Below are 27,300 nucleotides of genomic sequence, written 5' to 3' on the forward strand. Positions count from 1 at the left end.
CATGTTTGGAATCTACAGACCCTTAATTTTTTTTTCTCGATAGACTTATTTAAACTTATCCTCTATTTAACTTATTTGTTGGATTTGGATCCCACACCCTTGTTATGTCTAAAAGTCTATATAATTCTTCCTAGAATTGATTTTCGACTTTATATTAATTTTATAATACCATACACATTGTTACCACTAGTATTGGTTTGAAGTTTTAACCTTCTTTAATTGACTTTTTTTTTGTATATTTTTCAAATATCTTGATGATTGGTCAAATGTCATATGACTATTTGATAAAAACTCTTCCCCCATTATACATGCTATTTCTTAACATCTATTTGGATGCTCTTAAAGTACTTCAATATCCTTATATCAAATACTAGTACAATTGTTCCTCCATGATTTTATCATAGAATGTTATAATTCATTCACTACTAATACTTCTACAATAGAAATTGATAATTTAATTCATAATTCTCTATTGTAGCCGGTTATGTTATCCACCATACTTCAATAAATCTTGATATTAAGAATATTCTAACTGCGCTGATATCTTGCAACTCATCCGTCTCCATAAAACAAACTCTTAAAGAGTATAAGAAACCTTTATAATGATATTTTAAACATAGTTTCTACTGCACAAGTCATACAATGAATTTTTATTATAAGGATATCAAACATCACTACACCTACCTCTCATTATTGGGACAAAAATTATATTTCAATTGTTATACCAAATGATATATATTTATTTTATTTGTAGAAAGCCGATCCCTATTAAAAAGGTGAAGAGGCCGGCTAAAGTTAGGAGGTTATTTCTTAGAGAAGAATAAGGAGTTGTAAAGGAATAGGAGTCTTGAGTATGAGTCCTATTAGGAGTTTGTTAGAAGTAGGAGTCTTGAGTACGAGTCATATTAGGAGTTAGGGTTTAGAAGCCTTATAAATAGTTATGTATTCCTCATCTTTTTATAAATAATAGATGAATCTTTTCTGCGGTCTTCGAGCAGGACATCAAAGTATTGAAGACTATTAGTCCAATTTAAGTTGACGAGCATGTAAAGTTACCGACGAATAGGTTAGCCCGAGCAACGTAGATCGGATCACATTGCAACAGAGCGCGGCTTCCGGGCGTAGTTGACGGGCTCTGTAGTAGTAGAACACGAAACGGGCTCCCGAGGCCCACTGTTGACCCCCTACCCGTATTGCAAGCAGCGGCTCCCAAATGAATCGGTAGGTCTTCCGCTCTCCGTCGTCGGATCCCTTTCTTTGGTTCCTTTTAGGCGCATTCTCCACGCACGAGGTAAGTCTTTCATCCATCGATCTCAATTCTTCTCTTGAATCTTCTGATTGTCATCTTTAGTTCCATTGAGTTCTTGTTGCATATCTTGCTTTAAATTTTGGGTAACCGGCCTTTTCATCTCTATTACCTGATGGAACTTGCGGTATTGCATAGACAAGTGTGATGACATATACGAGGTCTCGAATTATGGAGTTTGTGAGGTAATTGTCGGGGGTGATGTCGAGAATTGGAGAGGATTGTTGGGGTGGTCGATGATCTGCGAGTCGGGCCGATGTGGGTACAATGTGATCACTCTCAGAAATGAAAATGGTGGACTGTGTGAATGTGGAATTGTTAAACCCTGAGCGTCTCATATGACTTTGAGCTTGTTGGCTGGTCAAAGTGGATAGGAGATCTGCATCCTAAGATTCCTCGAAACTGTCTTAAATTTATGGCGCTATATGCCAGGTTGATGCTACTATCATAGCACCTATGTGGGAGCTTTTGGGTGATCAACCAAACAGATGGACCAAATGGAAAGCAAGATTGAATGTACGTCTTGTTGCAACATGAATATGTTGTGCTTTTTTCCTGGGAGAATCATTTACTACAATGAATGAACAAAAATGCTAGCTGTAAGACTAGGTGCTGCTTAGAATTTATTGTATCTGCTTGTATTGCTTCAGGTATATCTTCTCCTTTACAAACAGATTTTTTCTTCCCCGTGCAGTTACTTCATTCCATCGTTCATAACTTTGGGAACGCTTCTTTCGTTATGCTATACCTTTCATTATGACAATCTCATGGATCTGGTTGATTATGTACTCAGATTGTCGTAATGCATGCACCTCATAACTATAAAAGCTGAACTAAGGATGCATTTATTGTTTTCTTATTTGACTTTGATAACCCCCATTAAGAGACCTGTCAATGCTTGGGTTAGACAAGGTGAGTTTTTTTGTATTAGTGGTGTGAGAGAGTAAGAAGGAGATCTAGGAAGATTTATTGGAAACAATAAAAATATATTTGAATATTCTGGTTTAACTAGACATACTTTAAACTACAAAACTCAAATATTGGAAAGGAGTCATGTCTCCAACCTCAGATACTAGTTGTTTTTATTTGCAATTATGTGACTGACTTGTTCCGCTTAGAACATATTACCAACTGCAACTGCTCCAAGCAGTTTCTTCTCATCAGCTATTCCAGCTATTTGTTCATGATTGTTAATATAAATTGCTTAGGTGTTAGCATGGTTTTAAGACATCAAGTTGTCAATTTTGGACAGAATCCAGTTAGTTGGAACATGACTGTTATAATCAAATCATCCAGTTTAAGCATAATTATTTTATTTCCTTTCTTGTTAATAAAATTTAAAAATAAATATTTAACATTCCAAGTTGGATGATGTTATTTTTGTCAGTAAATTAAAAATAATAATTAAATAAATATAAAATAAAAAATATTACCTTATGTGGAGTGCTCCTCTTTTCCTATTTAAGGGGAGGGAGTCTTCTACTTCATTCCTTACCAAACTAAGTCTCGCAGCAAAAGAAAGAGGAGTTGTATTCTACGAAGGAGAGGTAGACTGTCCTGCTTTTATTAAAAAATATTTTTTTTTTATTCCTTCAAGGTGTTTAAAATTTTATTTTTGAATTAAAGCATGTAATTATTCATACTATATGCAGTTTCTAAAATTTTCTTCTATTCCTTCAAGTGTTTAAAATTTTATTTTTAGATTAAAACATATTGTAATTATTTATGCTATATGCAGTTTCTAAATTTTTTATCTTGTATGCATGATATTAGTTGTAATATTTGATTACTATTATATTTATATAATAATTTATTAGTTGTAATATTTGATTTCTATTATATTTATATAGTAGTTGATTAAAAATATTATTTCTCCCTTATGTAATTTCGTTTTTAATCTACTGTTATTTATTTTGTTGTAATGACTCAATGTTATTAAGTAGATTTTTTATTATAATTTCATGATGTTATAATTCAAAATTAAGAGGATTGGTTAGTATTTGGACTAAAATCAGTCCATTGGCCAAGCCACAACCCGTAGAGTAAGCCCAACCCAAAGGATAGGCCCCTGCCCATAGATTAGTTCAGCCCAGCCCAACATGGGCATTCATGTGCAATGTATATGACCAATCCATGGGTTATGGACTGGCCTACTGTCACATCTTGAATTTTTTTTTTTTTCATATCTTTTCATACATTTACAGCCAAGTAGATAAACATCACTTTATTTATCATTTATAAACATTTATTATAATTTATTTATTCATTAAATTACAAGTAAAAAAATAAACATAGTGATGTTAACTTCAAGAATCATCCAAATGGCTTTACCTAACGGTAGAGGAAGGTTCGCTCTCCACTGGAATCCGATTTAGTACTAGAGGGAGGTTGCTCTGAAAATAAAAAACAAAGAAAACTCAGCAACACTGAGTACGAATCCAAAAAGTCAATTAAAATAAATACATGATCAAACTTCAATCATCCCATTTGCGTATATCAAATACCCGAAGGAGCACTCCCCCTACAGCGGATGAAGAGGCTTTATCATACGGGATAAGTTTGTGTTCTACCAACAACGGATAAATGCAAACTCATATCGCACTCCCAACAACAGATGGAGTGGAATTCCTCACCCGCCAAAGTGGGGACACGTTCCTCCGAATAGCGGATGGAGGAACCGTCCAGCCGCTACGTCTGACGGCCCGCTAATCCCCGAAGGGAATCACCCTACCTGCTCTCGGCAGGGAAATAACATAATCTCACACTGGTCATGTCCATATCGGGATGAAATAACACATTTAAAACATCTCTTTCAAATATCATCAATATCAAATAATACAAATTAGCCCTCAATTGACTGGAACCCTAGTTCAATCGATCCAATTGAACTCAATTTACTAGAACCTAACTGAACCGATCTCTAATCCTCATTTAACAGGTTTGGAACCACCCTAGACTAGTATAATTTGGACTAGATTAAGTTCAATTTAGGTTAAACTAACTTGAATAAGTCAATCGATTCGAAATCACCCTGAATCGATCTAGACTCATTAATCCTAGTTTAGTTCAATCAATATTTGGGCTCAAATCCAATAACAATATTGGGCTAGCCCATCTATTAGCCATGTGCATTACACATGACTAGGCATGCATTACACAAGGCTGGCCCAGCCCTGGCCCATGGACTGGTCATGTGCATCGCATGTGACCGCCTATGATGGTTGGGTTAGGTTAGCCTACGGGCCAAGGCCTGACCCATGGGTTGAGCTTGGCTTACGGGCTGGGCTTAGCTAGTGGGTTGTGGCCTAACCTATAGGTTGGGCCTGGCCTGTGAGCAATTTCAATCCAATTCATATCTAATTTTATACAACAACATATATTCACTAACAATTATATAAATAAAAAAATATAATAACACATTAAAAGATAGATTATAATATAAGCTTTAATACAAGAAAATAACCTTCTAAATTCAAATAAAAATCATACTTTCAACACATGTATAATTTCAAAATATTCTAGTCAAATAATTTTTAAATCATTCAGAATAGTACATTTTAATTTTCAGATCAAAGAATATCAAAAATTTTAGATAACATATTTTAATTTAACTAAAATCTTAATCCAAATAAGGTTAAAGGTAAGTTGTAATGCCAAGAAATATCATATATTTACTACATGAAACATGTAAATTTTTAACGTGTTTAAATCTAAAAAAAAACCATAAGTAGAGGTCAAAGAACATTATAAAAACTTCGATAAATATTTTTTAAACTACACAACATTTAATATTTAAAAAATCAAAATAAAAATTAAAACTTTTATTTTCAAAAAAGGTAGGAAAACCTACCTCTAATCAACAGGGTGTAACTCCTCGTTCCTCTTGCTGTTAGGCTTCGCTAGGTGAGGAACGAAGGAGAAAAATCCCTCCCCTTAAATAGGAGGAGGTGAGTCTCCATTAAAAGAAATTAATTTTTATTTTCGTATTTATTTAATATAAATTATTTCTATTTAATATACTAACAAATATGATATCACCCTATTTGGATTACTTAATAATTATTTTCTAATTCGTAATAACAAACAAGGAAATAGATTAAGATTTCCTAAATTACAATTGCAAGTAAGGAAAAAATTAATTCCTAAATTATTTGATTTGATTATATTTCTCCCCTCCTATAGGAAATTTGGTCCCCAAATTTAGCTCACCTTAATAGAATAGATGAGGATACTGCTCTCGTATATCTTCTTCTCTTTCCCACGTTGCCTCTTGGTCTAAATGGTGTTGCCAACAAATCTTTACCAAAGGTATAATTTTATTCTTTAGAACATGTTCTTTCCTTTCCAAGCTCTAGGTTCGTTGTTCTCCAAAAGTAATATCATCTCTTAGTTGTAGAGGTTGGTACGATATGACATGTGATGGATCCCTGATATATCTTCGAAGCATAGACACATGGAATACATCATGGATACTAGCTAAAGCCGGGAGCAATAGCAATCTGTACGCCATAGGCTCGACCTTTTGTAAGATCTCAAATGGGCCAATGAATCTTGGGGCTAACTTCCCCCTTTAACCAAGCCTCATAACTCCCTTGGTTGGCGACACTTTTAAGAAGACGTGCTCACCAACTTCGAACTCTATATCTCTTCGCCTTCGATCTGCATAATTTTTCTGATGACTTTGTGCTATTAATAATCTTTGACATATAATTCGAACATTATCAGCATCTTTTTGATTTAATTGAGGTCCTAAAAGCTTCCATTCTCCTATCTCATCCCAATATACAGGTGATCTATACTTTCTTCCATAAAGGGCTTCAAATGGAGCCATCTGTATGCTAGAGTGGTAACTATTATTATAAGAAAACTCAATTAGGTGCAAGTGCATATCCCAACTCCCACTAAGGTCCAAAGCACATACTCTTAAGAGATCTTCAAGAGTTTGTATTGTCCTTTCAGATTGGCCATCAGTTTGGGGTGAAAAGTTGTACTAAACTTTAACTGTATGCCCAAAGATTTTTGTAGACTTCCCCAAAACTTAGAGGTGAACCTTGGATCTCTATCTGAGATAATACTAACTAACACCCCACGATATCGAATAATTTCCTTAATATATAAGCTTGCTAGTTTATCCAATAAATACTTCTTGTTAACAGGGAGGAAGTGAGCAGATTTAGTAAGTCTGTCTACTACTATCCAAATTCCGTCATATCTTTTCGTATTGGATAATCTTGTCACAAAATCCATAGTGACTTGCTCCCACTTCCATTCCCGAAATCCTTTGCAATTTTCCCGCAGGTACCCGATGTTTTATCTTCACCTGCTGGCACATCAGATACTTAGAAACAAACTTTGCTATATCTCTCTTCGTACCACGCCACCAGTAGTTTTGACATAAATCTCGATACATCTTAGTAGTGTAACATCCCATTAGTCCCACATCGGAAGTGGGCAATGTGTATGATTAGCTTATAGGGGCCTGATTAGTGTACTACGTTAACTCCCGCTTAAGCATTTTGGTCCGTGGTTGAAGGATCAAAATGGAGTTATTGGCCAGTTGGCTCATCAGACTCGGGTCGTGACATTTGGTATCAGAGCCGACTTAGCATTTGGGCAGGGTGAGAGGGCTCGAGTAGGAAAGGGCTACCCGTGGATGGAGTCAAAGAACTCAGCGTGGAACCACCACTGAGTTAATCCTCACATGCACTATGCTAGGGTTCGATCTAGGATATGTTGGACCTTGATGATGACGTCAAGCTAATTGAGTTGGGGATATTGTAACATCTCATTAGTCTCATATCGGAAGTGGACAATGTGTATGATTAGCTTATAGGGGCCTGATGAGTGTACTATGTTAACTCCTGCTTAAACATTTTGGTCCGCGGTTGAAGGACCAAAATGGAGTTATTGGCAAGTTGGCTCATACTCGGGTCGTGACAAGTAGTCCCGGGATGGATATTAAATTTTGATCTATGTGTCTCCTCTAATAATTGCATCTTTATTGGATAGCTTTCGCGAACACAAAGTCGATTGTGGAATGTAATAGAACCATCTTTGGCTTGGAGGAATTCAGGTCTAGATTCTTGAGCTATCTCCTTAACTATCATCTAAATATATGTATCTTCCTTCTGACCTTCTTTAACCTTTTCCACCAAATATGATTGTGCCAACTCCATCATCATAGAATTCCTTTGAATATTCATATAGGCTACAAGACTATAGGTATTTCTGCTTAAGACATCATAAACTACATTAGCCTTCGTGATAGTTGATATTAAAATCATAATCTTTTAGAAAATCCAACCATCTTCTTTGTCTCATATTTAAATCTTTCTGTGTGAAAATATATTTGAGACTTTTATGATTTGTGAAGATTTCAAAAGTCTGTCCATAGAGACAATGCCTCCAAATTTTCAATGCAAAAATGATAGCTGCTAGCTCTAAGTCATGAGTAGGATAGTTCTTCTCATGAGACTTTAATTACCTAGATGCATAAGCAACTACCTTTTCGTTTTGCATCAAAACACAATCAAGCCCTTGTAGTGAGGTGTCGCTATACACTACAAAACCTTCTCCCCCTGAAGGAATCACCATGATAAGAACACTGGTTAATTTCTTTTTCAATTCTTGAAAACTTTGTTGACAGTTATCATCCCACACAAATTTTATATTCTTTTGTGTCAACTTGGTCAATGGTGTTGCTATTTTTGAAAAGTCTTTTACGAATCTTCTATAGTATCCAGCCAAACCCAAGAAGCTTCTAATCTATGAAACATTAGAAGGCTGCTTCCATTTTATCACAGCTTCAATCTTGTGAGGGTCAACAGATATACCAGCACTCGAAATTACATGACCGAGAAATATAATTTTATTGAGCCAGAAGTTGTACTTGCTTAATTTGACATATAGTTTCTCTTGCCTTAGAACTTCTAGAATTGTCTTAAGATGGTGTTCATACTCTGCTATGCTTTTGGAGTAGATCAAGATATCATCAATGAACATAATTATAAATTTATCAAGATAAGGGTGGAACACCCTATTCATGAGATCCATGAAAGCAGCCAGTGCATTTGTGAGTCCAAAAGGCATTACTATGAATTCATAATGACCATATCTTGTTTTAAAAGCAGTTTTCTGTATGTCTCCTTCCCTTATCTTAAATTGATAATACCCGGATCTCAAATCAATTTTCAAGTATACCTGAGTACCTTGAAGTTGATCAAATAGGTTATCTATTCGGGGAAGGGGATATTTATTCTTTATGGTCACTTGGTTGAGTTGTCTATAATCGATGCATAGGCGCATAGATCCATTTTTCTTCTTCACAAATAAGACAGGAGCACCCCAAGGTGATACACTGAGTCGAATAAAACCTTTGTCCAAAAGCTCTTGGATCTGTTTCTTTAACTCCTCTAACTCAATTGGTGTCATTCTATACGGAGGTTTAAAAATAGGTGCAGTGTCAGGTAGAAGATCAATTGTAAATTCAATCTGCCTATTTGGTAGCAGTGCAAGTAGATCTTCAGGAAAAATATCTGGAAAATCCTGTACAATGGGGATGTCCTTTAATAGTGGCTTCTTAGATTCTTCTCCAGAAATGAAGGCCAAGTATCCTTGACATCCTTTCAGTAATAGTTGGGTAGCACTCAAGGCTGAAATAATATAAGGGAACTTTTCTTAAATCCCAATAAACTTGAAAGATGGTTGATCTAGGGGTGAGAAAGTAACAGTCTTCCGGAAACAATCGACACTTGCATGGTATGCTGAAAGCCAGTCCATACCCAAGATAGCATCGAAATCTTGAAATTCTAATAAAATAAGATCTACTAGCAAATCGTGACTTTCAATAGTAATAACGTAGTTTCTATATATATGATCAATTATCAAAGAGTTTCCAACTGGTGTTACTACCATTAATGCATTACTCATTGTCTCACGATTCCTATGTAGTTTCATAGCAAAATAGGATGATATAAAAGAATGTGTAGAACCAGAATCTATAAGCACAGATGTTGGCATACCATAGAGTGTGATGATACTTTTAATAATAGATCCCGAGGCTTTAGCATCTTGATGAGTTAGTGCGTAGACTCTTGCCTGTCCTCCCTCTTTGGGTCCTAACTGTTGCTGTCCAACTGTTTGGGGTGGAGCTTGGCGTTGATGTTGCTTCCGAGGGCAGTCCTTCGACATGTGCCCTAATTGTTGATAATAAAAACATACACGTTATCCCATGGGGCATGAGGTGGAAACATGATCCAACATGATCTGTCTTCCCATAGAAATAGCATCTTATGATGACTTGATTACTAGGAGCTCCTACTTGTTGATGTCCAAACTGTTTGCCTTTGCCTTTTTTTTAGGGTCCAGAATGTGATCCCCCATACGCAAATGGTGTAGCATTAAAAGGTCGCTTTCGATCCTTTGCTTGTTGTAGTTCATTATCAAATTTCTCCACCACCAGAGCTCGATTTAACACTAGAGCATATGTTGGTAAAATTAGTACTGTGACGGACTTTCTAATTGATGATCGAAGTCCCCTCTCAAAATGACGAGCTTTTTGACTTTCATTGAAAGCAATATGTGGAGAGAATTGGGCCAACTCAGTGAAATAATGATCATATTCCATTACAGTTCTACTTCCTTAATGGATGCTAAGGAACACTTGTTGCTTCTCAATGCGAACTGAATCAGGAAAGAACTGCTCATAAAATGCATCTTTAAACTGCTCCCAAGTCACCACATTACCTCCGGCCTTCAACATCCTCCTTTTTTAGGTCCACCAAGTGTCTACCTTCCCTTCCAAAATGAAAGAAGCGAAAGGATCCGGTTTGCCTATATTCAATAGCTTCGAATGTCTTCTCCACTTGACGAATCCAACGTTCAGCAAAGATTGGATTTGGTTTGCCCTCAAAAATTGGTGGTCCCAATCTCTTAAAGTGATCTAAGGTATTATTCATACCCTGTGGAATTCCATCTCGCTCCTCCTGACGCTCAAAGTATCCTCTAATAGCATTGAGGACTCCATGTACGTCATCTTGACAATTGACGGATGCTAGGGCATGAGGTGCATTTTGCGAAGTCGGAGAAGCTAGCCCATAATCAGTGACAAATATATATGAGGACTGGGTTTGCTCTACGATGCGTGGAACTTCTAAGTTATTGTTTGTTCGAACACCTGACCATAAGCACCCTGAGTGACAAGACCACTAATCTCTGAAATTGGCTCCATTACTTCTATAATAGGTTAAAGACAATCATCGGTTAAAGTCAATCAGGGGACCTAATACATACAGGCCCTAGATCATGCTTTGATACCATAAAAGGATGTTACATCTTGGATTTTTTTTTTTCATATCTTTTCATACATTCAGAGTCAAGTAGATAAACATCACTTTATTCATCATTTATAAACATTTATTATAATTCATTTATTCATCAAATCATAAGTAGAAAAATAAACATGGTGATGTTAACTTCAAGAATCAGCCAAGTGGCTCTACTTAGCAATAGAGGAAGGTCCGCTCTCTATTGGAATCCGATTTAGTACTAAAGGGAGGTTGCTCTAAAAATCAAAAATAAAAAAAATTCAGTAACGCTGAGTAGGAACCCCAAAAGTCAACTCAAATGAATACATGATCAAAATTCAATCATCCCATTGGCGTATATCAAATACCCGAAGGAGCACTCCCCCAACAGCGGATGAAGAGGCTTTATCCTACAGGATGAGTTTGTGTTCTCTCAATAGCGGATGGAGACAAACTCATATCACACTCCCAATAGCGGATGGAGTGGTGTCCCTCACCCGCCAAAGTGGGGACACGTTCGTCCCAATAGTGGATGGAGGAACCATCCAGCCGCCACGTCTGACGGCCCGCTAATCCCCGAAGGGAATCACCCTACCTGCTCTCGACAGGGAAATAACATAATCTCACACTGGTCAATGTCCATATCGAGATAAAATAACACATTTAAAACATCTCTTTCAAATATCATCAATATCAAATAATACAAATTAGCCCTCAATTGACTTGAACCCTAGTTCAATCGATCCAATTGAACTCAATTTACTAGAATCTAACTGAACCGATCTTTAATCCTTATTTAACTAGTTTGGAACCACCCTAGACTAGTATAATTTGGACTAGATTAGGTTAAACTGACTTGAATAAGTCAATCGATTCGGAATCACCCTGAGTCAATCTAGACTAATCAAGCCTAGTTTAGTTCAATCAATATTTGGGCTCAAATCCAATAACAATATTGGGCTAGATTGGGCTAGCCCATCTATTGGTCATGTGCATTACACATGACTAGGCATGCATCACACAAGGCTGGCCTAGCCCTGACCCATGGACTGTTCATGTACGTCGCATATGATCGCCCATGATGGTTGGGTTGGGTTAGCCTATGAGCCAAGGCCTGACCCGTGGGTTGGGCTTGGCTTACGGGCTAGGCCTGGTCTACTAGTTGGGCCTAGCTAGTGGGTTGTGGCCTAACCTATGATTTGGGCTTGGCCTGTGAGCAATTTCAATCCAATTCATATCCAATTTTATATAACAACAAATATTCACTAACAATTATATAAACAAAAAAATATAATAACACATTAAAAGATATATTATAAAATAAGCTTTAATACAAGGAAATAATCTTCTAAATTCAAATAAAAAACATACTTTCAACAAATGTATAATTTCAAAATATTCTAGTCAAATAAATTTTAAATCATTAAGGATAGTACATTTTAATTTTCAGTTAAAGATATCAAAAATTTTAGATAACATATTTTAATTTAACAAAAATCTCAATCCAAATAAGATTAAAGGCAAGTTGTAATGTCAGGAAATATCATATATTTAATACATGAAACATGTAAATTTTTAACATGTTTAAATCTTAAAAAAAAAAGAAAACCATAAGCAGAGGTCAAAGAACATTATAAAAACTTCAATTGATAGACTTTAATGCAATAATAAAAATTTTGACATTTAAAGAATTGATAAATATTTTTCAAACTACAAAACATTCAACATTTAAAAAATCAAAATAAAAACTAAAACTTTCATTTTCAAGAAAGGTAGGGAAACCTACCTCTCGTCAACAGGGTGTAACTCCTCGTTCCTCTCGTTGTTAGGCTTCGTTATGTGAGAATCGAAGGAGAGAAATCCCTCCCCTTAAATAGGAGGAGGTGAGCCTCCATTAAAGAAAATTTATTTTCATTTTCATATTTATTTAATATAAATTATTTCTATTTAATATACTAACAAATATGATATCACCCTATTTGGAATACTTAATAGTTATTTCCTAATTCGTATTAACAAATAAGGAAATAGATTAAGATTTCCTAAATTACAATAGCAAGTAAGGAAAAAAATTATTTCCTAACTTAATTATTTGGTTTGATTACACCTAAACTAGTATAATACATGCACAGTCATATGCAGTCCACATGAGCTGACCCAACTTAGCGCAGTGCTATGTAGTCTAGCCCATTGCCTTTACTTTGTTTAATTTTGGCCAAAGCATTAATTGAATTAAATCAAATTTGATCAATTTAGATCGATTCAGGGTGATCTCGAACTGCTTTGATTTATCCTAGTCTGTTTAATCTAAATTAAACTCAATCTAGTCCAAATTATATTAGTCTATGGTAGTTCCAAACAGGTTAAATAAGGATTAGAGATCGGTTCAATTAGTTTCTAAGTAAATTAAGTTCAATTAGACTGATTAAGTTAGGGCTCAAGCTAATTGATTGTTAATTGATATTATTTGACATTAATAATGCTTGAAAGATAAATTGAGATGTTTTAATATATTATATCATCCCGATATGGACATGATCAGTATGCGATGATTTTGTTTCCTTACAGAGGGTATGTAGAGCGATTCTCTTTGGAGATTAACGGGTCATCAGACGTAGCGACTGGATGGTTCCTCTATTTGATGTCGGGAGGAATGTGTCCTCACTTTGACGAGTGAAGGACACCACTCCATCCGCTATTGTGAATACGATATGGGTTTGTCTTCATCCGCTGTTGGGAGAACACAAATTCATCCCATAGGATAAAATATATTCATCCACTGTTAGGGGAGTGTTCCTTTGAGTATTTGATATATACTAGTGGGATGATTGACTTTTAGATATGTATTTGTTTTACAGTTGATTTATAGGGGTTCTTACTCAGTGTTACTAAAATTTCTTCGTTTTATTTTTTATTTTCAAAGCAGCCTCCCAATATCATTAGATCGGATTTCAATGGAGAGTAGACCTTCCTCTACCATTATGTCACGAACAAAGTTGTAAACGGGGTGTTTAATGTAATGCTCATTTATGTTCGTGTCTTTCGGTTTTGTTCATGCTTTACACAGCATGTAGAAGGCTGACAATAGGCTTAGAAGCCCTATTTTAGTTGGCTTTGGTGGTCGCTTTAGGCTTGTAAACGAAGGTTGTGTCATGTGGGCACTTGTGGGGATTTCAGTCTATAGTGGACCATCTTGGACTCTTTGATATGTGATCGTTCAGAGTTTGCAAAGTCTATGTTTGTAATTTGCATTGGCTACAAAGTGTTTGCTGAAATGGTTGCTTGTGGATCTCGAGTGAAATGTTTTCTCTAACCCATTTTCTCTTTTGTAGGTCTTAAGGGCCTATAGGAGGTTTCGGGGAGGCTGACCTTTGCGGACGAATACGCAAGGGTGCCGCATGACTTAGGTAAAATCAGTTAAGTTCGTGACATTTGGTATCAGAGCGAGACAAGCACATATATAAACACTTAGCATACAAACGTGGGGGACCTAACGGAGTTGTGTTGAGGGCAGCCAGCATGCGCAACCGTTTGGGGGAAACAAGCATTGAGATGTAGGGAAAGGAGTCGCTCAGAGGAACAAGCATCTAAGATTGGCATTCAGAGGAATGACCAACCCTTCGCGCGAGAGGTACCACAAGGATAAACAAGCTGGGAAGAATACCTAGCGTACAAAGGTTGGGATGGCTAAGTTTGAGCTACGGCTCGACGTTGGTAACCAAATTTGATAGTGCTCAAGACAAGCGGGGCACTTAGTAAATGATGAGACCGTACAAAGTGGGATGGGTTTCTCAACGACCAAAAGAATTGTGTATAACTTGCAGAGGGGAATTGCTAACTTAAAGAATTCGGTACTCATGCAAGGGCTTGTATGTGGACGATGGAATGTTCATGGTCATCCCAATGCGACTGAAACTCAGCGCCATCTAACAAGTTTCTCTTTAGCATGAGAATGATACGTACGTAAAATGCTGAAGTGTGCAGCAAGTTCAACATATTGCTAGGCCTTGACGGGTGTAGTGTGGGCTGTATTGGCAAAGAGTCACAATCTAGCAAGTGCGTTTGCGAGGACAGATCAATGCATCGTTTATTCGGCGAGGCGGAGTAGTCTAAGGGGATGGTTGTCTCTGAAACTTTTAGAGGGAAGGATGCAAAGAGAGAAGTTGCTCCAATGGGATAGATATCTAAGAGAGATAAGCCTCAGTTCTCTAGAGAGAGAATCATGTACAACGGAACGTACATGTTGAGGAGTAACTTAAGACAACTCCACAAAGCTCAACGAACAGAGCGAGCGGCGAGGAGTCGTTGCATGATCTCGCATGAGGTAATGCATTGGTGGATGTATTGCGAGATCAAGTGGGGGTGCGACCCCAAGGCAACACCAAATGAAGGCACACTTAGAGCCGATATAGATCGGACTTAACAGAGGGCTAACTCGTGGAATAGTGGGTGCGAGAGCCACCATCAATTCAATGCAAATCGAGGAGCGGAGCAACTTGGGTGTAACTTGGTGAAGTGCCCAAGCCACATGAAGGGAGTTGGTATAGAAGATGGAATATAGAGCGGAGGCACGAAGCTTTCCTTGGACAGAACGCTTGCAGAGGCAAGAGTGGGATCATGTCATTCCATGAGTCCCTTATTCTGATGGAGCAGACTCATCCTGCATGGTGCCAAAGACGAATGAAGCTTCGAGGCACATACACCTTATCTCGATGAAGCATTTGACGAAAGAACTAAGGTGACTCAACTTACGAAGGCGAAGTTAGGGTTAGAAGGCCTTGGCACGAGGCAAGAGGACGCGAAGACAAGTACTCTTGAAGAATATGCCATAGTGTTGTAATTCGAGTTACCATGAAGGAAGCGATGCGCAGTGAAGATTATGCTGGTGAGGGCAGAGGCCCAAGATCCAAACAATGGTGCACCAATTTAAGCGAAGTTAGTGGACTTCGGGAGCTGTTAAGTGACAAACTATCCTAGAGCTGTGCTTCATCCGAGTGTGACCTGAGAGCAAGTGGACGGAGGTCGATTGTCAAAGGAGCGAACACAATCGAAGGTAGCAGAGGCCCTGTAATGTGTTGGCAAAGGCCACGTATGAAGAGATCGCAATATGAGTTCATCCCACAATGATCAGAATGTAATTGAGATGTCACTAGGAGGCGACATAGTGCGGCGAATCGTGGTGAAACAATTCAATGCAATGCGACACACATGGGACAAATCCCGCGAGGGATTGGGTCATACAGAGGTATGATCGAGAGCTCCACTTCGGGGAACAACACGACGGCAAGAAGGGCTTTGGATTCAAAAAGTGAATACCATGGTACCATAGAGGCGAGTCTTCCATGCGTGCATCGAATTTTGCATCGAATGAAAGCCTTGGTCATCACCATATTGTCACGAACGGTCGTCGCGCACCCACAACAACTCCGTTCAACAAACCGTTTGTCGCTCTCATCCAAGGATTGCAATACCGACCCGTACCGCCCGGTACGAGCGGTACGTACCGGTCCGATGGTATATCGGTACGCGGACCGCCCGTTACCGGGCGGAACGAATAATAATATTGTTGAATCTCGGATTTTGATGATGAAATCAATTGATGGGTTAATTGATCTAATTCATATTATTGAGTTAAGTGTGCAGGATTAACTACGATAACCAGAAAACACAAAGCAAGAATACCGGAGTCAAGATCGATGGATGTTTAAGAGTCCGAAGAATCGTCGGAGATGCTGCCGGAACCAACCGAGAAGAAATCGGGAACCTATCGGAAGTTCGCCGAAGAGATCGTCGGAGGTTCACGGAGATCACCGAGAAGGCTTGGCTACTCGTTAAAGTCATCACAAGATCGGGAGCTTGATGGGAGTCCGTCGGAAGAAGTTCGTCGGAAAGCTCGCCGAAACAAGACTCGACGTTCGCGGTTGAAAGCTTGCTTAGGATGTGTTTTTGTTATGTAGTTCACTTGTAATTAGGATTTGGATTAAGAAATAATCCTATATCCTAGTTAGGGGCCAATTGGGCCCAAAGTCAGAGTTGGTTTAGGCTAAAAATTAAGCTAAACCAGCGAACTAGAGAGCCAAGATTGAAGCCCAACTAGTGGCTGAAAACACTGTAGGCGGTGGCACCGCCTAGCTGGGCGGTGACACCTCCTTGGCTGGGCGGTTGCACCGTCCAGCACCCGAGCGCTGGGCGGTGGCACCGCCTGGTTGGGCGGTGGCACCTCCAGCACCGGAAACCCTAAGAAAATTCAAATTTTGGAGCCCAAAATTTGAATCCTCTTGAGGCCTATAAATACCCCTCTAATCTCAGCTGAGAGAACAACTTTTGAGAAGCATTTTGATTGAGAGAAAAGTCTTAGAAAGTCTTAGCAAGTCTTGTTTTCAATTTGCTAGAGAGTTCTCCTCCTCCTTTCTTATTGAAAATTTGTAAGAGGTTGAGCTGCTTGTAAAAGGTTGTAAGAGGGGTGTTTACCCTTCCATTTCAAGAGACTTGCTAGTGGAAGGTGAGAGCCTCATCGAAGAGGGGCCTCACAAGTGGAGTAGGTCATTTGACCGAACCACTCTAAAAATCGGCGTAATCTCTGGTTTGCTTTTTATTATTGTCATTTACATTACTGCAAATCTTCTTACTGCTTTAGTTCCTCATTACTCTTGCTGCGCAACTTTAAGAATACGCCTTCAAGTTAAATTTCTCAAGTTTCGTTCTTAACGTACGAAAGATTTTGATTAAAATCAAAGTTTTAATCCGCTGCACTAATTCACCCCCCCCTCTTAGTGCCGCTCCGATCCTAACAAGTGGTATCAGAGCAAGGTTATCTCTCATATTTGGTTTAATACCCAAGAGAGATGGCTTACTCCGGCATGCAAGAGGGCCATTCTATTGCACGACCACCTTTGTTTAATGGGTCGGATTACACATATTGGAAGACTCGCATGAGAATCTTCCTCATTTCTATGGACTTTGAGCTTTGGTCTATTGTCGAGAATGGATTTCAAAAATCTTCTCTTCCGATGAGCGAATGGGATGAATCGGAGAAGAAGGTTTTTGCTTTAAATGCAAAGGCTATGAATGCCTTGTTTCGTGCACTAGACAAAAACGAATTTAATCGTGTTTCAATGTGTGATTCGGCTTTTGATATTTGGAGAACTCTTGAGGTCACTCATGAAGGCACTAGCCGAGTGAAAGAGTCCAAAATCAACATCCTTGTGCACTCTTACGAACTTTTCCGAATGAAACCAAGTGAGTCCATCGGAGACATGTACACCCGGTTTACGGATGTCATCAATGGACTCAAAGCTCTTGGTAAAGATTTTACTAACTTTAAACTAGTAACTAAAATCTTAAGATCCCTCCCTAAAAGTTGGGATCCAAAAGTTACGGCCATTCAAGAGGCCAAAGACCTTAAAGCATTCCCTCTTGAAGAACTCATTGGGTCTCTAATGACCTACGAAATGACATGTCAAGCTCATGACGAGCTCGAGAACCCCCTTCCAAAGAACAGGAAGGATATGGCACTCAAATCACAAGAAGACCAGTGATAATGACATTGCACTTTTGACTCAAGTGATGAGGACAGTGATAATGACATTGCACTTTTGACTCAAAATTTTAAGAAATACTTAAGAAAGAACAAATTTAAAAACAAATTTGAACAAAAGAAGGACCAAGTGATTTGCTATGAATGCAAAAAACCGGGACACTACAAGAACGATTGTCCTCAAGCCAAAAAGAGAACATCGAAGAAGAAGGCGTTCAAGGCAACGTGGGATGATTCAAGCGCATCCGAAGAAGAGGAGTCCAACACCGAGCAAGTTGCTCATTACGCGCTAATGGCGTTAGGAGAAGAGGTATATGATTTATTTAATGAAGAGTTATCTTTTGAAGAACTATCTATTGCTTTTCATGAATTATTTGATGAATGTAGAGCTGTTAGCAAGAAGTTAAGTATCTTAAAGAAAGAGCATGCTTTGCTACAAGATAAGTTTGATAGTCTTCAAACTCCTCCATGCTCTAAGTGTGAGCACTTAGAAGCAATAAAAAATGAAAATTTGCTTCTTAAGGAAACCTTAAACAAGTTTAAGGTTGGTAGCAAAGGATTAGATATGATCCTTGCATACAAGGGTCACATCGCAAATAGAAATGGAATTGGATTTGTAAAAGGATTACATCAAAATCCTACCACTTTCATAAAAGGACCTACATTACATGTTTCCTCTTATATGAAATGCAACTTTTGTTGCAAATCCGGACATATTGCCTACAAATGCCCATTTAGGAAAATTAGTTCACAAAAATTAATATGGGTTCCTAAAGGAACTATAAAGAATTCAATAATAAATAACAAAGTTAGTGGGTCAATTTTTGAGGCACCCAAAATCAAATGGGTACCTAAAAATCATCCTCTTTTGTAGACAAACCCACAAGCTAGGAGCAAGAGATGGTATCTCGATAGTGGATGCTCAAGACATATGACTGGAGATCCATCTCATTTCTCTATGCTCACTAGCAAAGAAGAAGGGTACGTTACCTTCGGAGACAACAACAAGGGCAAAATCATTGGCAAGGGAACTATTGGTAACAAATTTAATTTTTCCATTGATGATGTCTTACTAGTTGATGGATTGAAACATAATCTCTTGAGTATTAGTCAACTATGCGATAAAGGTTACATCGTTAGATTTGAATCAAATATGTGCATTATTGAAAAACCAAATCATAACATGACTATGATTGCTTTAAAACAAAATAATGTCTATACCATCAATCTTGATGAACTAAGTAATGAAATGTGCTTCTCCGCCGTAAATAATGATGCTTGGCTTTGGCATAAGAGATTAGGCCATGCAAGCATGAAAACATTATCTAAGATCTCATCTCAAGAATTAGTACGAGGAATTCTAAATATAAAGTTTATTAAGGACAAAGTATGCGATGCATGTCAACTAGGCAAACAAATAAAAACAAGCTTCAAACCAAAAAATCAAATTAGCACTACTAGACCATTACAATTGATCCATTTGGACCTATTTGGACCAATTGATACAACAAGTCTAGGTGGAAGCAAATATGCTTTTGTGATTGTGGATGACTACTCTAGATACACTTGGACCTATTTCTTAGCTCACAAAAGTGATTGCTTCAAGTGTTTCTCTAAATTTTGTAAACTCACTCAAAACGAAAAAGGCTTCATGATTTCATCAATTCGAAGTGATCACGGTGGTGAATTCCAAAACCGTGACTTTCAAAATTTTTGCGAAAGTAATGGGTACAATCACAACTTCTCAACTCCAAGAAATCCTCAACAAAATGGAGTAGTTGAAAGGAAAAATAGAAACCTACAAGAAATGGCAAGAACTATGTTGAATGAACATAGTTTACCTAAGTACTTTTGGGCCGAAGCCGTAAATACGGCTTGCTACATCATGAATAGAGTCCTAATAAGACCATCCTTATCCAAAACTCCCTATGAATTATGGAATAACAAAAAACCAAATATCTCCTATTTTAAAGTTTTTGGTTGTAAATGCTTTATTTTAAATGAAAGGGATGCTTTAGGAAAATTTGATGCTAAATCCGATGAAGGCATCTTTCTTGGTTACTCTTCCGTTTCTAAAGCTTTTCGGGTTTTTAATAAAAGAACTTTAGTAATTGAAGAGTCTATTCATGTAGTTTTTAATGAAATTTCTAATTTAAAGAAAAATGATTTTGATGATGATCTTGGTTTTGATAATTTGAATTTAAATGAACCCTCTCCTCAAAATAGCCATTTGAATGCATCTTCTTCCGAAATTTCTTTACCAAAAGAATGGAAGTATGTAGATGCTCATCCAAAAGAGCAAATTATAGGAGATACATCAAAAGGGGTTCAAACTCGTTCTTCTTTCAAAAATTTCTGTGCTAACGCCGCTTTCCTTTCTCAAATTGAACCTAAATGCATTGACGAAGCCTTAAAAGATGATTTTTGGATCATTGCAATGCAAGAAGAATTGAACCAATTTGAGAGGAATGAGGTATGGAAGCTTGTTCCTAGACCAAGTGACCACTTAGTCATAGGTACTAAGTGGGTCTTTAGAAACAAGCAAGACGAAAATGGTATCGTGGTTAGAAACAAGGCTAGATTAGTGGCCAAAGGTTTCAACCAAGAAGAAGGTATCGATTACGAAGAAACCTTCGCTCCCGTGGCTCGATTAGAAGCCATAAGGATGCTCCTTGCCTATGCTAGTAGTAATAATTTTAAACTATTTCAAATGGATGTTAAAAGTGCTTTCTTGAATGGTTTTATTTCCGAAGAAGTATTTGTCGAACAACCTCCCGGATTTGAAAATTCTCTTCTTCCTAATCATGTATTCAAATTGACTAAAGCTCTCTATGGCTTAAAACAAGCTCCTAGAGCTTGGTATGAAAGGCTTAGCTCCTTTCTTATTTTAAATAATTTTACCAAAGGCAAGGTTGATACTACATTGTTTATTAAACATTTTGAAAATAATTTTCTTATTGTGCAAATTTATGTTGACGATATTGTGTTTGGCTCTTCGGATGAATCACTATGTGAATCATTTGCCAAATGTATGAGTCTTGAATTTGAAATGAGTTTAATGGGTGAATTAACTTTCTTTTTGGGATTACAAATCAAACAACTTAGTGATGGTATATTTCTTAACCAATCCAAATATACATTAGAATTGTTAAAACGATTTAACATGGATAATTCAAAAGCAATAAACACCCCTATGAGTACTGCGACTAAGTTAGATATGGATGAAAATGGTGAAAGTTTCGATCAAAAAACATATAGGGGAATGATAGGTAGTCTACTCTACCTCACCGCGACTAGACCGGATATTATGTTTAGTGTAGGACTTTGCGCTAGGTTTCAATCTAATCCTAAATTATCTCATCTTAAGAGTGTTAAAAGAATATTTAGGTATCTTAAAGGAACTCCAAATTTAGGATTGTGGTATCCAAAATCTGAAAAATTCGATCTAATAGCTTATGCAGATGCCGATTTTGGCGGATGCAGGATAGATAGAAAAAGTACATCCGGAACATGCCAATTTTTAGGACATGCACTTGTTTCTTGGACTTCCAAGAAACAAAATTCAGTTGCACTATCTACGGCGGAAGCCGAATACATTGCTGCAAGTGCATGTTGTGCACAAGTAATTTGGATGAAAAATACATTAGAAGACTATGGAATTCACCTTGAAAATATTCCCATAAAATGCGATAATACTAGTGCCATATGCCTTACTAAAAATCCAATTCAGCATTCTAGAACTAAGCACATCGACGTTAGGCATCATTTCATACGCGATCATGTCCTTAACAATAATGTTGTTCTAGAATTCATTGACACAAAGCATCAATTAGCAGATATATTCACAAAAGCCTTGAATGAAGACCAATTTGAATTCATTAGAAGGGAATTAGGTATGTTAAATTGTCCCTAAACAATAAACTTGTTTGATTGGATTTTCCGTAAAGTTTTTCATCTTCTTTCCATCTCTCATTCTCCTTCAAATTCCATATGACATGTTGTGAAATCTCGAAATCGACTTCGATGACTTGATTATGAATTTCAAGTTAGCGATTTGATTTAAATAAGTTTTATCTAAATCATAATCTTGATCTTGCAAAATTGGAATCACAAATAATATCTTTTGGCATTCATGAATTGATACTTACAAATATGAAAGTATTGGCATTCATGACTTGAATTTGATTGAAACATTGTATGCTTAAATTCATCATTCTCCTATGTTTCAAAAATTCTTTAAATGCCTTATGTGATGATTAAAAAGTAATGTTGAGATTTTCATGAATTTGACGATTTGAATGAGTTTGTATTCGAATTATGATCTTGACTTCGTGAAATTACTACTTGAATTTTTTTATCCCAATCTCTCTCTTATACATCTACAATTTCTATTATTCATAGAAAGAAGAGATTAGATAATATGAATACATGCTGAATTTTCCTCTAAAATGAACTCTGCGTAAATATTTTTGCATACTTAATTTTCAATGATAAAATCGTTGTATGACAAAATATGTGCTTCAAGTCTCATTTTCCTTTTTGTTGATGACAAAGGGGGAGAAAAGTGATGACTTATATCATTCTTAATAGCATGACAAAATATGCCTTGCAAAATCCTTGAGAATATCACAAGATTGATTGATCATATTGAAAGCATGCCTTACATCGATATCATGAAATTCATGTTGAAAATCTTTATCTCCTATCGTAGTAAAAATTGTCCCATATCATTTGACTTATGATTTTCATCGAAGTTTCGCATTTACTATTGCTTAATTAGAATAACGATAAGCTCTACGGTTAGAACTTATCGGTTTATGCTTGAATTCAATGGATGAAATTCAAGTGTTTTCATCTTCTCATAATATGGCATATAGATAGGGGGAGTTATGTTTAACTCCGTCATCAATTGATTGTCATCATCAAAAAGGGGGAGATTGTTGAATCTCGGATTTTGATGATGAAATCAATTGATGGGTTAATTGATCTAATCCATATTATTGAGTTAAGTGTGCAGGATTAACTACGATAACCAGAAAACACAAAGCAAGAATACCGGAGTCAAGATCGATGGATGTTTAAGAGTCCGAAGAATCGTCGGAGATGCTGCCGGAACCAACCGAGAAGAAATCGGGAACCTATCGGAAGTTCGCCGAAGAGATCGTCGGAGGTTCACGGAGATCACCGAGAAGGCTCGGCTACTCGTTAAAGTCATCACAAGATCGGGAGCTTGATGGGAGTCCGTCGGAAGAAGTTCGTCGGAAAGCTCGCCGAAACAAGACTCGACGTTCGCGGTTGAAAGCTTGCTTAGGATGTGTTTTTGTTATGTAGTTCACTTGTAATTAGGATTTGGATTAAGAGATAATCCTATATCCTAGTTAGGGGCCAACTGGGCCCAAAGTCAGAGTTGGTTTAGGCTAAAAATTAAGCTAAACCAGCGAACTAGAGAGCCAAGATTGAAGCCCAACTAGTGGCTGAAAACACTGTAGTCGGGCTGAAAACACTGTAGGCGGTGGCACCGCCTAGCTGGGCGGTGGAACCGCCCAGCACCCGAGAGCTGGGCGGTGACACCTCCTTGGCTGGGCGGTTGCACCGTCCAGCACCCGAGCGCTGGGCGGTGGCACCGCCTGGTTGGGCGGTGGCACCTCCAGCACCGGAAACCCTAAGAAAATTCAAATTTTGGAGCCCAAAATTTGAATCCTCTTGAGGCCTATAAATACCCCTCTAATCTCAGCTGAGAGAACAACTTTTGAGAAGCATTTTGATTGAGAGAAAAGTCTTAGAAAGTCTTAGCAAGTCTTGTTTTCAATTTGCTAGAGAGTTCTCCTCCTCCTTTCTTATTGAAAATTTGTAAGAGGTTGAGCTGCTTGTAAAAGGTTGTAAGAGGGGTGTTTACCCTTCCATTTCAAGAGACTTGCTAGTGGAAGGTGGGAGCCTCATCGAAGAGGGGCCTCACAAGTGGAGTAGGTCATTTGACCGAACCACTCTAAAAATCGGCGTAATCTCTGGTTTGCTTTTTATTATTGTCATTTACATTACTGCAAATCTTCTTACTGCTTTAGTTCCTCATTACTCTTGCTGCGTAACTTTAAGAATACACCTTCAAGTTAAATTTCTCAAGTTTCGTTCTTAACGTACGAAAGATTTTGATTAAAATCAAAGTTTTAATCCGCTGCACTAATTCACCCCCCCCTCTTAGTGCCGCTCCGATCCTAACAAATATATATATATATATATATATATATATTAATAATTTAAATAAAATCGAGGCGACGTCGCGTCGCCTCGGCGATGTCACCGAGGCGACACGACGTCGCCTTTCTCAGCGACGCAGCGCCTTTCTCGGCGACGTCGCCGAGGCGACACGACGTCGCCTTTTTCGGTGACGTCGCTATATATATATATATATATATATATATATATATATATAATTTAAATAAACGTCGCCTCGGCGACGTCGCCCCGTGTGGGGAAGGAAAAGGCGACGTCGCCGAGGCGATGCGACGTCGGCCAATAAAAAAATAAAAAAAATAAATATAATATATATATATACATATATCGCTCGGTATACCGCTCGGTATACCGAGCGGTATACCGTTCCGTACCGTACCGAGAGATCGTCGAAACTCCGGTACAGTACGAAATTTTAAACCTTGCTCTCATCTACATGTACAAATATTTGGCAGCCTGTTTTGCCTTGATTTTGAGTCATTTTGCTTGTAAAAATGTAAGTTCGAACAAGCTGCAGCGTTACAAAGCGACCACTCACCGAACCGAGCAAAACAGCCCCAAAATAGCTTTGTTTTCGTGTGCCGCGGGCTGATTTCTGGAATTTGCCTCCGCTCACCAAAACGTCAGCCATCTCAGCCCCTTTGAACCTCCCGGGTGGCACAGGGCTGGATGGGGCTTCGGTATAGTACCGGGTGTTGAACACTCATTCGCAAGTTTGCACGTTGCCTTGACGGGAACTTATTGTCACGCCCGGGACTCGGTGAGCAGCTGTTTGTGGGCTTGCAGCTGTTCGTTCAACCTTCTAAAGCCCTTGTTTTCCCCCTCTCCCTCTTTTCTCTTGTGCACGCAAGGTGCTCGCTGAATTGCTTGTAAAGCTTCCCCTCTTTTCGCGAGATGTCGGGACTTGTCCGTCGCTTGTTCTTTCGAACTAATCAACTTACTCTTTTACAGGTCCTTCGGGACCTACGAGAGGTTACAAGTGAGCTGATCTTTGCAGAGCAATATCGCAAGGGCGAAGCGCGACTTAGGCAACGCAAGCTAAGTTCACGTCTTGGCCGCAAGGGTGCCTCACGCCTTAAGCAATTCCAGCTAAGGCCGTGACATTGTGGTATCAGAGCGGGCAAGCACTTCGAGCAAGCAGCGAAGGAACTTTGCAACTTCGCTATGGCAAAGCATCGTGGCGAATCCAGCAAGACGGGGCAAGCCGGACCCTTGCCCCAAGCAGCTGCAGGTGGGCTGCATGTGCACACTCGCTCTCATGCTGTTGGAATCGCTCAAGAGGAGCACGGCAGCGAACATGATGAGCGAGAAGTTAGCTACTCTCCACGAGCGGAGGAGGCGCAATCTGGAGCGCCAACTAGGAAAAAGAGTCACAAGGAGAGACTCACAACGGCAGAAACCCGCCTGGATGTTCTTGAAGCGAGCGTGGAGGAACTCTACCATGGCCAAAAAAGGCTTGTTGGGGTAGAGAGCTCGCAAGAGGAAGCGGAGTCCAAGATCGACAAGGTCGAGGCCCTAGTCGACCGACTGTCTGATGACACCAAAGACTCCGTGCAACATTTACAGGATGTTGTGGCGGAACTCATTTCAAAGGTGGCCATGCTCACAAGAGCACTAAATGCGGGAGGAAGCAACACCCGCGTTGCACCACCACAAAACTTGAGGGCACCCGAGCCTCATGGTTATGGAGGGGCCAGAGATGCCAAAGAGCTCGAGAATTTTCTGTTCGACATGGAACAATACTTTCGAGCTACGAGGCCCGATTCTGAAGATACCAAAGTTTCTATAGCAACAATGTATCTGAACGGAGATGCGAAACTTTGGTGGTGAACCCGTTGGGAGGAGATCCAACAAGGTCGGTGTTGGGTTGACACATGGGAAGACTTGAAGCGGGAGTTGAGAACTTAGTTCCTACCTGAGAACACAGAGTTCGTCGCAAGAAGGAAGTTGAGACAACTCCGCAGAGTTCCACCATTCGAGACTATGTGAAACAATTTTCTGCACTAATGCTGGACATACAGGACATGTCCGAGAAGGACAAGTTGTTCAGCTTCCTCGATGGTTTGAAGCCATGGGCTCAACAGGAACTAAATCGAAGGAATGTCACCGATGTGGTCGGGGCAATTGCTGCTGCAGAAAGGCTCACCGACTTTGTTTCCTCCGAAAACCCAGGGAGAAGGAAACAATCTTCAGGCAATCACCCTCCAAACCATTCTCGAGGGAAGGAGCTCGGGGGCGAACAAAAGAAGAAGAGTTCCCACAAAGGGCCAAGACCGAAAAGCAAGGCCCCGAAACTTGGTGGATGCTTCTTATGTGGAGGCCCACAAAAACAGGCACTCAATGCGCTAACAGCTTCCATCCACCCTCCCAAATCGGACAAGGGCAAGGCTGTCGCCCTTAGTTCGAGTAGTTCTGAAGCCAGCAGCAACGATGAGGAGTCGCAAGGACCCCGGATAGGAGCCATGCGTTTGTTGAACGCCATGCGGGGTCAAGTGGGGGAGAACCCGAAGACAAGGCAACAAAAAGCAGGAAGTGGCGAGCTAATGTATGTTGACATCAAGCTCAATTGTCAAACAACTCGTGCAATGGTGGACACGGGCGCTACCCACAACTTTATAGCCGATCGAGAAGCAAAGCGACTTGGGTTGATCTTGGAGAAGAGCCTAAGTCGAATGAAGGCGGTGAACTCGGAGGCCAGGCGAATCTCCGGGTTGGCGAAGGGAGTCCCCATCAAAATCGGGACATGGAGCGGGAACACCAACATGATGGCAGTGCCATTGGATGACTTCCAAGTGATTCTTGGAATGGAGTTTATGCACGCGGCGAAGTTGGTGCCAATGCCGTTCTTGAACTCCCTATGTGTGATGGGAGGCGACGATCCCTGCGTGGTTCCTGTCTCTCGGAGAGGAACCAAGGAACCG

The 27,300-nt window shown here is 39.0% G+C and overlaps 1 long non-coding RNA gene across 9 annotated transcripts in view; it reads left to right on the forward strand.

The window, feature by feature from the left end:
• The first annotated feature begins 1,174 nt into the window (after window positions 1-1,174).
• Window positions 1,175-27,300, forward strand: part of LOC135598999 (uncharacterized) — a 33,994-nt gene continuing 7,868 nt past the window's right edge. For 6 of the 9 annotated variants that reach the window (XR_010481782.1, XR_010481777.1, XR_010481780.1 and 3 more), the window contains exon 1: window positions 1,175-1,291. This is a non-coding gene — a long non-coding RNA (uncharacterized LOC135598999). The other 3 variants (XR_010481779.1, XR_010481784.1, XR_010481781.1) reach the window with 2 other exon arrangements.

This window comes from Musa acuminata, chromosome BXJ2-1, assembly GCF_036884655.1.
Source record: "Musa acuminata AAA Group cultivar baxijiao chromosome BXJ2-1, Cavendish_Baxijiao_AAA, whole genome shotgun sequence".
Taxonomy (NCBI): domain Eukaryota; kingdom Viridiplantae; phylum Streptophyta; class Magnoliopsida; order Zingiberales; family Musaceae; genus Musa; species Musa acuminata.